Below are 10,026 nucleotides of genomic sequence, written 5' to 3'. Positions count from 1 at the left end.
GTCGACACCTCAGGGCTCTGAAAGAGGTAGCTGAAGAGACTGTGGAGGCATCAGCAATGACCTTTCAACAATCACTAGATATTGAAATGGTTCCAGAGGACTGGAAAATTGCAACTGTCACTCTATTCTTTAAGAAGGGATAGAGGCAGAAGAAAGGAGATTATAGGCCAGGTGGTTAATAGTTAGTGCTGACTCAATGGTTAATAATGGTTAGTACAGACTCAGTGGTTAATGGTTTGTACAGAAGCCTTGTAAATGTTCCTGGGGTTAAACATCAAAAGAGGTAAGTGTGACCCCACTGTAATCTGAAGGGGAATGCAGACCTGAATCACCAGTGATTAATGTTCTTTACAAGACACTGTCTGTCTCGCTGTTTTCTGATTTGATTTTCTACGCTCTTGCACATTCTAATAGAAAATGTGACTTCCTTGGGACTCAGTGCCCGTTCATCATCAATAACTTTTGTGGCTCATTTGTGGACGTGGTCGGTCTGCAATGCAAAATAATTGGACAATTTTGCCCAAAAGCAACCACTGGCATTTACAGTGTGGGTTTAATATAGGAAATCATCAGAAGGTGTTTCACAGGAGCATAAATTAGATGTCAGGTCATAGAAGGAGAGGGGATGACAGGTGAGGAAGTGTCTGGTCAGAGGAGGAATCTGGAAGCAATGCCTCAGTCCAACAGGATGATGTGCTGAAATGGTTTGCCCCACAATTTACTGACTCACTGAGACGTCTGACACAGAGTGATGGAAGAGTGAAGGGAATGGAAATGACATCCATAAGATGGATTTAAATTAAAGAGAAAGAGAAAGACACAGACTGCAGGTTTAAATTCATCAGAATGAATCTGTGAACTTTGTTGAGGAAGCTCCTCAGACAGAACTGACAGTAGGACCGGACTCCCATATGGAGGAGGGTGAGAGGAAACTCAATAATAGTTTTAGAATTTCATGTAAATTATTTAAATCATTTATTTATTTGCACACAGCATGGAATAGGTCCTTCTGGCCTTTCGAGCCACACTGCCCAGGAATCCCGATTTAATCCTCATCTCATCACAGGACAATTTACAGTGACCAGTTAAAGTACCAACCGGTATGTCTTTGGACTGTGAGGGGAAACTGGAGTACCTAGTGGAAACACACACATTCTCAGGGAGAAATTACAAATTCCTTACAGGCAGCGACAGGATTTGAACCCCAGGTTGCCAGCACTGGAAAACATTCTGTTAACTACTACACGACCAGGCCGCCCCAAATGCTGGGTTCCCCAGCCTGTCTGATGGATTTGTTGATCAAAACTTAAACTTGTGTTGGGTCCTGATGTTTTTTCAACCTAAAGTTCTTCAGAAGTCAGAAAGAGCATTAAAATCCATTTCTTATGACTGCTGATTACTGGTGGCAGATATTCCATTCAAATTCCATTGCTTAAATTAACCAACAAAGTAGTCCCTATTGGAGCAATGTGATACCTGCCACTGAAACTGAGAGTTTCCAGGAGATACACAGGCAATGGCAACCCACTGAACAATTACATGTATATAAGTAATTATTTAAAAACAAACAAACATAAGAAAGTTAAACTACAATGAAAATAGGGTATAGTCCAATCTAATAACTGAAAGTGCAAAATTCCCAGTAGTACCATCCCGGTACCTTCCCTGGGACAGTTATTTTCAGGTATTGTGAGATCTATCAATCTGTTCTCACCAGAAAAGATTCAGAGTTTAAAGAGACAAATCCAGATCAGGTGATATTATTTTATTCAAGGTGAACACAAAAATGAAACAGCAAGCTACTGGCCCAAGGCTCTTACAGGAGTAAAACTAGACATTTTACTGTCCAGATGTCAGAAAGAAAGGTTTAGTAGATATCTGAACTTGTGGACCTCATCAGCTGACAACCTTGCAATGACAATTGGTTGACAGATCATTGAATCTCTCTGAATACGCAAGTTTGTTATACTGGATCTTAAGGGCCTGAGAGTTTTCAGGTCAATGATAACCCCCAGCTCAGTGATTCACAGTGATTGTGGTCTGTGTTGCTGCTTCAGTCTAAACTAGATTCACCAGGCAGCCTTCGTTCTCTTTAATAAACATCAGCTCCAGCATGTCATACTGGGATTCTGCCCACAGATGTAATGTTGACAAGGCAGTCTGTGGCATCTTTTAGTTTCTCCTTATTTTCCACTTTATTGCTGCCAATTCACAATTATCTGATCACCTGAACTAGAGTCGTCAGGATGGACTTCTGTGCTCAGTTTGAGCAAACACACTTTCAGTTGCTGGTAAGAGTGTCCTGAACATAAAATGCAGGTGTACATACATTTGAACTGCTCATACCCATAGCAAAATCAATAAATCAATCAGTTACAGTCAATCATCATTAGAATGAGCCTGTTTCTGACACGTGGCAAATGCTCTGTAACAAGGAAAGGCTCTGTGTCTTTTGCTCTTTGATTTTGATTCATTTTGTCTCATTCTGTGTGGTTAAGGCGAACTTGTTGGTTGATGCAAAGCACAAAGTTAGAATTGTATTTCCATATGTAAAGCAGTGTGTTTATTCTTTTTAGTAACACAGCTCCACTGGGAGGGCCCCCTGCTCAAATTAAAGCTGCCTGTGAAACCGGAGAGGAAGTGTAAGGACTGAGTGTTAATGTTATCGCAGAGTTTCAGACATCTGTCAGCTATTAATAACAAATAGTTACTGAGCTTCAAGTAAACCTACAACACAGAACAGTACAGCACAGGAACAGGCCCTTCAGCCCATGGTGACTGTGACAGCCATAACACCAAATTAATCTAAACTGAACTATCTGCACGGAATCCATATCCCGCCATATCCTGAATGGTCGTGTGCTTTTTCAAATGTTTCTCAACTGTACTATCATGCTGATTCACCACCACTCCTGCCAGTGCATTCCAGGCACCTATCACTCTCTGTGTAAAAAAATACAACCTCCTTTGAATGTTACACCCCTCACCTTAAAACCCTTTTGGATATGACATTTTACCCTGGGAAAATGACTCTGACTGTCGACCCTATGGATGATTCCCTTACTTTTATAAGCCCCTATCAGGTTGCCTCTCAGCCTATGGTCCAGAGTAAACAGTCAAAGATTGTTCAACCTCTCCTTACAGATAATATTCTCTAATCCAGGCAACATGCCCGTGAATGTCCTTTACACCCTCTCCAAAGTTCCCACGTCTTTACAATGGAGCAACCAGAACTGAAGGTTCATGAAGTTTCACCCAGGTTAATGCAGGCATGAAAACCTATAACTTGGACAAAAAGCAATCTGTACTCTCCTCTTACCCAGTCCCATGAAATTCTCCGAGAAGGGGCACTGTCTCCTTGATGCTGGAATATACTGGATTTGACTTTTGGGCTCTTTCCTGTGAAAATGGGATCATTTTTTACCTCATTAGTAATATGTGAATGTTTTAGCTGCTACCCTGGATATGAGGATAATGAGAAGGTTGAAGGGTAAAAATCACAGATGATAAAAATATCTGATAGGGTGGAGGAGAAAGGTGGATCAGTCTTTAGGAGAGTAAAACTGTTGTAAGCAATCATTAATCATCCAATCTGGATTATCATCCAATTTGGATTATCTATCCAGAGAGTTGGTAGAATATGGATCTCTCCCACAAAAGTGAAAGTGGAGAAAAGGAACAGAAGGAGAACTTAACCCAGTTGCACAAAGATGGAGTGACTGAAGGTTCCTGCAGAAAATAAACAATGGCATGAAATAATTGGTCTGAATCTGCTCCTGTGCTGTCTGTTTCATTTAAGTCTGTGTCGTACCAGAGTCATGGGAGAGAAACACAATTTATAATGTTTCTTTCCTTCACTGTGGTCCTCTCCCACTCTTTTTATCTCTTCCTGGACTTTCACTGTCCTGTACCCCAAAGCACTCACTGCATATCCACATCATTTCCCTCTCATGTCCTCTTTCCTCTTTCTGTCACCCCTCTCATCACTTCCTCCCCATTTCTTTCTCACCCACTTCATGTCTCTTATCCTCTTCCTCCTTCAGTCTCTCTGTATGTTCCTCTCTTTATTTTCCCTTCACTTTTCTGTCCATCACCCAATCGGAAACACTTTCTCAGGAACTGTTGTTTCCTAACAGTCAGGTATATCAGATTATCAGGCACAACTAGTTTCTGCCTTCATTCCAATCAATATCAGAAGCATGTTTAATATCACTGACATATGTAGTGAAATTTGTTGTGTTGTGGCAGCAGTACAATGGAACACATAAAATCATAAATTACAATAAGATACATGCTTATATAAGTCCTGCAAATCAAAAGCAAAAATAGGAGGTAGTGTTCATAACTTGGTCAGTGTCTGTTTAGAAATCTGATGGCAGAGGGGAAGAAGCTGTTCCAGAAATGTTGAGTGTGTGTCTCCAGGCTCCTGAACCTCCTCTCTGATGGTAGTAATAAGAAGAGAACATGTCCTGCATGATGTGGGTCTTTAATGATGGATGTGTCTTTTTGAGGCATTGCCTTTTGAAGATGTCCTCAGTGCTGGGGAAGATTGTGCCCGTGATGGAGCTGGCTGAGTTTGCAACTCTCTGCAGCTTTTACTGATCCTGTGCAGTGGCCTGTCTGTACCAGACGGTGATGCAACCACATTGAATGCTCTCCATGGTACATCTGTAGAAATTTGCTAGGGTATTTGGTGAAACACCAAATCATCTCAAACTCCCAATGAAATTTAATCTCTAATGTTCTTTCTTTGTCATTTCATCAATAAGTTGAACCCAGGATAGATCTTCAGCGATGTTGACAGCCAGGAATTTGAAACTGCTCACCCTTTCCACTGCTGATCCCTCAATGATACCTGGTGTGTGTTCCCCCACGTTCCCTTCTCGAAGGCCACAGTCAATTCATTATTCTCACTGATACTGAGTGGAAGGTCGTCATTGTGACACCACTCAAACAGCCAATCTATCTCACTTCTGTACACCTCCTCATCACCATCTGAGATTCTGCCAACAACAGACAAATTTGAAGATGGCAGTTGAGCTGTGCCCAGCCACACAGTCATGGGTGTAGAGAGAGTAGAGTGGAGCATGTCCCATATCTCAATTCAGAATGGGACAAAGAGGTAATGGGAGCTAGAATGGGATAGCCAGCTGTGAGATTTTTAACTTACAGCTGTAAGTCTTGAAAGTTTTAAACAACCTTTTAATGAATACAAGCCAATGGTAGATCGAGGCAGGTACACATGAAAATACTCAGGTGTGGTGAGAAACATAAGGAGGTAAACTGCCCACAGTCACAGAGGTTGTTGTTTGGTGAGCTCGTGTTTCAAGAGAGGTCTTGTTTCTGTTGTGTCAGCTGACTGACACAGATTCCATAAGGGAATAACCAGTCCAGGCAGACAGAGAAGGAATGAGAAACGTTAACTTAGGGTGAGAGACCACTGACAGGTTTGGGTTCTAATAAATTGTAAGGACATATTTAAGCTAAAAGTCTCACTGTCCTGCAGTTAATGGGGACAACAGGGATACAGAGGGGCAAATATTACACTGCTATAGAGTAGAGATCTAGTAGACCACATCTGGGGCACTGGCTGCGATTCTTGTCATCACCCCTCAGGAAGGATGTGTCTTCCTTGGAGAGGGGTTGTGTGGATGAGGCACAGTGAAGTGCTACTGGGAGTGGGATAGAATATTAGGTCTGGTCTCCTGTTCCCTGAAGCGTGGGAGATTGGGGAGTTTGAAAACATTCAAAAATGGTGCAAAAGAATAACACAAATAATCTGTTACTTCAGGATATACAGGTCACTGGAAATATTGAAGTCTCCCTGGGAAGTGTTCAAGACTGGGGGGTGGTGAGAGGTGTCAGTCAAAATTAATAGAATTTTGTTTGAGTTCAATTATTAAAATATGTGGAGCCAAGGAGGATAAATGGAGCTCAGACACAGGTCAGCTTTAGAAGGAATAGACTGGAGGGCTGAACAACCTCCTTCTCACACTCAGTGCACAGGATAAATTTGTACAGAATCTCTGTGTGCAGCTGTTGATTTACCGGAAACACATTTCATATTTTCTTTCTTGACAGGTGGATGAAACTGGGCAGTGATATAGAGGCTATATCCTTCTCAGCTTCCTGTAGGAGATGTGGCTTGACTTAATCTGAACAGGGGGCCTTCCAGAGGAAATAGGCTTACTAAAAAGAATAAGCTTGCTGCTCAAGGCATGGAAATACTTTTCTGATTAAGGGACAAATACCAATAAACAATTCCTGTATTTCTGAAAAGATAGATAGATAGATAGATAGATAGATAGATAGATAGATAGATAGATACTTTATTCATCCCCATGGGGAAATTCAACTTTTTTTCCAATGTCCCATACACTTGTTGTAGATACTTGTAGGTCTTAACCTGCTCCACACATTCTCCATTAATGATCACTGGCTCCATATGAGGCCTAGATCTCCTAAAGTCCACCACCATCTCCTTGGTCTTGGTGATATTGAGACGCAGGTAGTTTGAGTTGCACCATATCACAAAGTCCTGTATCAGTTTCCTATACTCCTCCTCCTGTCCATTGACTAATGGACTGAAAGTCTGAAGGGAGAATGGGTCCAATGCAAGTATGGAGACATCAGTCCTTTGGGGAGTAACAATATAAAGCTGACTTGAACCACACTTAAATATTGGGTTCTATGGGAAGAAAACAGAGATTGGCTCAGATTGAAGGTGGTGCTTATTTATGCTGCAAGCAGGAAATCTGTGCCCTGGCCCAATGCCATTATACTAATGGTTCCAACTGAACTGCTCCAGTACAGATACAACACTGACATCTGCACAAGAATGGGAAAAATTGTCCAGTATGTCCATTCTCGAAATACAGGACAAATCTAATTAGACAATAATGGCCCAATTCATCTACACAGACTTCAGTAAAGTGCTGGAAGCCATAGTTGACAGTATTAGAAAGAGGCACTTACTCACCGAATAACCTCAACACCAGTGACTAGTTTAGGTTTTGCTGGGACCACTTGGTTCTTCATTGATCAATCTTGTTGTCTTATCTGTTGCTATCAATTCCTCTGGCAACACATTCCAGATACCAACCACAATTTTGCCTCATAAATCTCATTTATACTTTTCCCCTGTCACCTGAAACATCTGCCCTCTGGCATTTGACATCTCTACTCTAAAGAAATGTCTGTGACTATCTATGTTTCTGATAAATTTACAGACTTCTGTCCATCCATCCCACAGACTCCAACGCTCCAGCAAAAACAGTCCAAGTTTACCCAACCTCTCCTTACAGCTAATATGCTCCAATCCAAACACTTGACTGAATCCACTCTCAACCTTCTCCAAAGCATCCACATCATTCCAGTAATGCAATGACTAGAACTTTACCTGCTCCAAATGTGAAATTAGCAAACAAACTCAAGATAAGCTGGACAATTTTGGAAGGGATCCCGTATGAGCTGAGAATTCGGCAGAGGCTCTCCCCGTGGATGCTATCAAATGCCTTTTCAAAGTCCATGATATTTATGTACAGTTGTCTCTGCCACTCTGTGTTCTGCTCTGTGGTGTTATGCAGCATGAAGATCCGGTTGGCAGAACCTCTATTCTTCCTGAAGCCAACTTGCTCCTTCTTCAAGCACACATCTACAGCATCTGTAATCCACTGGACAATGACTTTGGTGAGAAAAAAGTGTGATGCCACACCAGCTGTTGCAATCACTTAGTGCTCCTTTCTTGGGCAACCTTGCTCCCTTTGTCCAGTCCTTGTCCCGCACTTGTCCCCATTCCCAGATTACAGTAGACAGTGGAAGTTGCAGGATGACTGTTGCAACTTTTGGTTCAGCATTGAACATTACGGATTTCAAATTGTCATGTACTAGAGCCTTGCTGTTTTTTTTAATGATTTAATCACAGTAACAATCTCTTCTTTCCTGGGTGGATCTGCATTGATGTCAAGGTCCTCTGCATCTACTGAGTAAATCTCTGAAATATCCTGTCCATCATGCTTCATGCTCTTGTCAAAAGCAGACCATTCTTACCTCTCATGGGGCAACTGGATCTGGCTTGGAACTTTCCGCATACCAATTTTGAAATCTTGTATATATTTTCCTGATCATGTTGACAGGTTGCTGCTGTAGCCACTATGCAAGGACTTCCATGTAGACACTTATCCACTCTTAGAAACTCTTCAATTTCTTGCTAGCTTCAGTGAATGCCAATTGAATTTTCACCTTAAATTCATGTTGACTTTGCATTGAACACATTCTCCCTAATTTTCCATCTTTCTTCTAAGGCTGTCCATGTTTCCAGCTGTATCCATTCTTTGTTTTTCTTTCCAGCTCTGTCATGTAGACAAGCCTCACTGATCACCTTGAACACTGACACGATCTGTTTCCACATTTTGTTGATCTTGTCTACTGACACATCCTCGTCAAGGCCTGAAATCTGTTCCTTAAGTTCAATGATGACGGAAGATCTCACACTGGTGTCCTTGAGCTTCTCAACATCAAAATATCTTTGTACATGTGCTCTGGTCCCAGTGCTTCTCAGCTTGAGTTTTATCATGTTTTCAACAAGGTAGTGATTACTTCCTACATCTGCTCCTCTTTTTCACCTTTACACCCTGCAAGGATTGTCTCCATGTACCATTGATGATTAAAAGGTCAATCTGGATCATGTCATGTCCATTGTGTAAGCACCATGTCAGTTTGTGGATTTCAAGGTCTGGAAAGTGGGTCCCTCCTGTGACCAGATTGTTCATGCCACAGCATTCCACCAGTCTTTCACCATTGTTATTTATCGTTCTACATCCTTGTGTACCCATGACCCTAGTGAAGTGTGAGTTGTATTTTCCACTTTGCTATTTAGATCTCCCATGATGATGATTACATCATGGTGTGGTGTTAACTCTACCTCTGCTGTTTGTAGAAGGTGTCCTTTTCTTCAATGTCACTCTTGTTATTTGGAGCATAGCACTGGATCACAGTCACGTTCACTTGCTTCACTCTCAGCCTGACTCTCACCAGCCGACTGTTGATTGTTTACTCCAGCGGGCACTTCTCAATGCCGTTCTTCAAAATGACAGCTACACCATCATGACGCTGACCATCTTCCCTTCCTGAATATAGAACTGTTTCACCATTTTCTGCCTTTAGTCTGCCAGATCCTGCCCAACTGCTTTCACTGACACCAGCATATGTTGGCTGTAAGGACACAATACTGTGGGTATTTGTGCAAGCTTGCCAGTGTTGTACATGGTTCGTACATTTCAAAAAAACATGTTTGGTTTTGGTCTTGGCAAAGTTCATGGCTCTCTTCACCATGCCTGTTTCTTTCTCTCTGTTTTCACTACTGTCAGCCATGCAAGTCCCAGGTGGTGATTAGGGAATACCATCGCACTCAGATGTAGAAGGATTCTTCATTGTTGTTTCTGTAACTATGAAGCAGTTGGTGATGAGGATGGTTTGGACCCAAATGTTGGAGTATCTGAAGCAAAGATCAAGACACAGAATCAAACTGGATCGAGAACTGAGCACAAAACAAACGATAGATGATACCACAAGTAGGGCTTACGATTGAGCACCAAACATCAGTTCAGGTGTTCTTTAAATACTCAATTCTCAGTGCCCAAAACTTGATTGCCAATTAGCGGGATCATCCTGAACCTGAAAGGGACCAGCTATTTGTACTCCAGAAAGTTCAAGCGTCTAAATCCTGGAAGCTGGCATGGTTGGCAGCATCTCGAAACAATAACAATTTTCTTTTTGACTCGTCAGGTTCACTAACGCTGACCTGAAACTCTGAACCTGGAGGAACACTGGACCACTCTTAGTCTGGCCTCTGCTCTTTGAACTGTTTGGCATGGGTGACCCTGCCAAGGCACTGACTCAAGCCAACATAGATCTCTGGGTCACTGAGGCACTCAAGCCTCCAAACCCTACAGCAAGGTTGTGGTCGTGTTGAAGGAAAAAAAAAATTCACCGTTTTGGTTGATGCCATGGTGGGTTTGTTGTATT

Source organism: Hemitrygon akajei, chromosome 25 (assembly GCF_048418815.1).
Source record: "Hemitrygon akajei chromosome 25, sHemAka1.3, whole genome shotgun sequence".
Classification (NCBI taxonomy): domain Eukaryota; kingdom Metazoa; phylum Chordata; class Chondrichthyes; order Myliobatiformes; family Dasyatidae; genus Hemitrygon; species Hemitrygon akajei.
The sequence above is the reverse complement of the archived record's forward strand: the minus strand, read 5'-3'. Positions refer to the sequence as shown.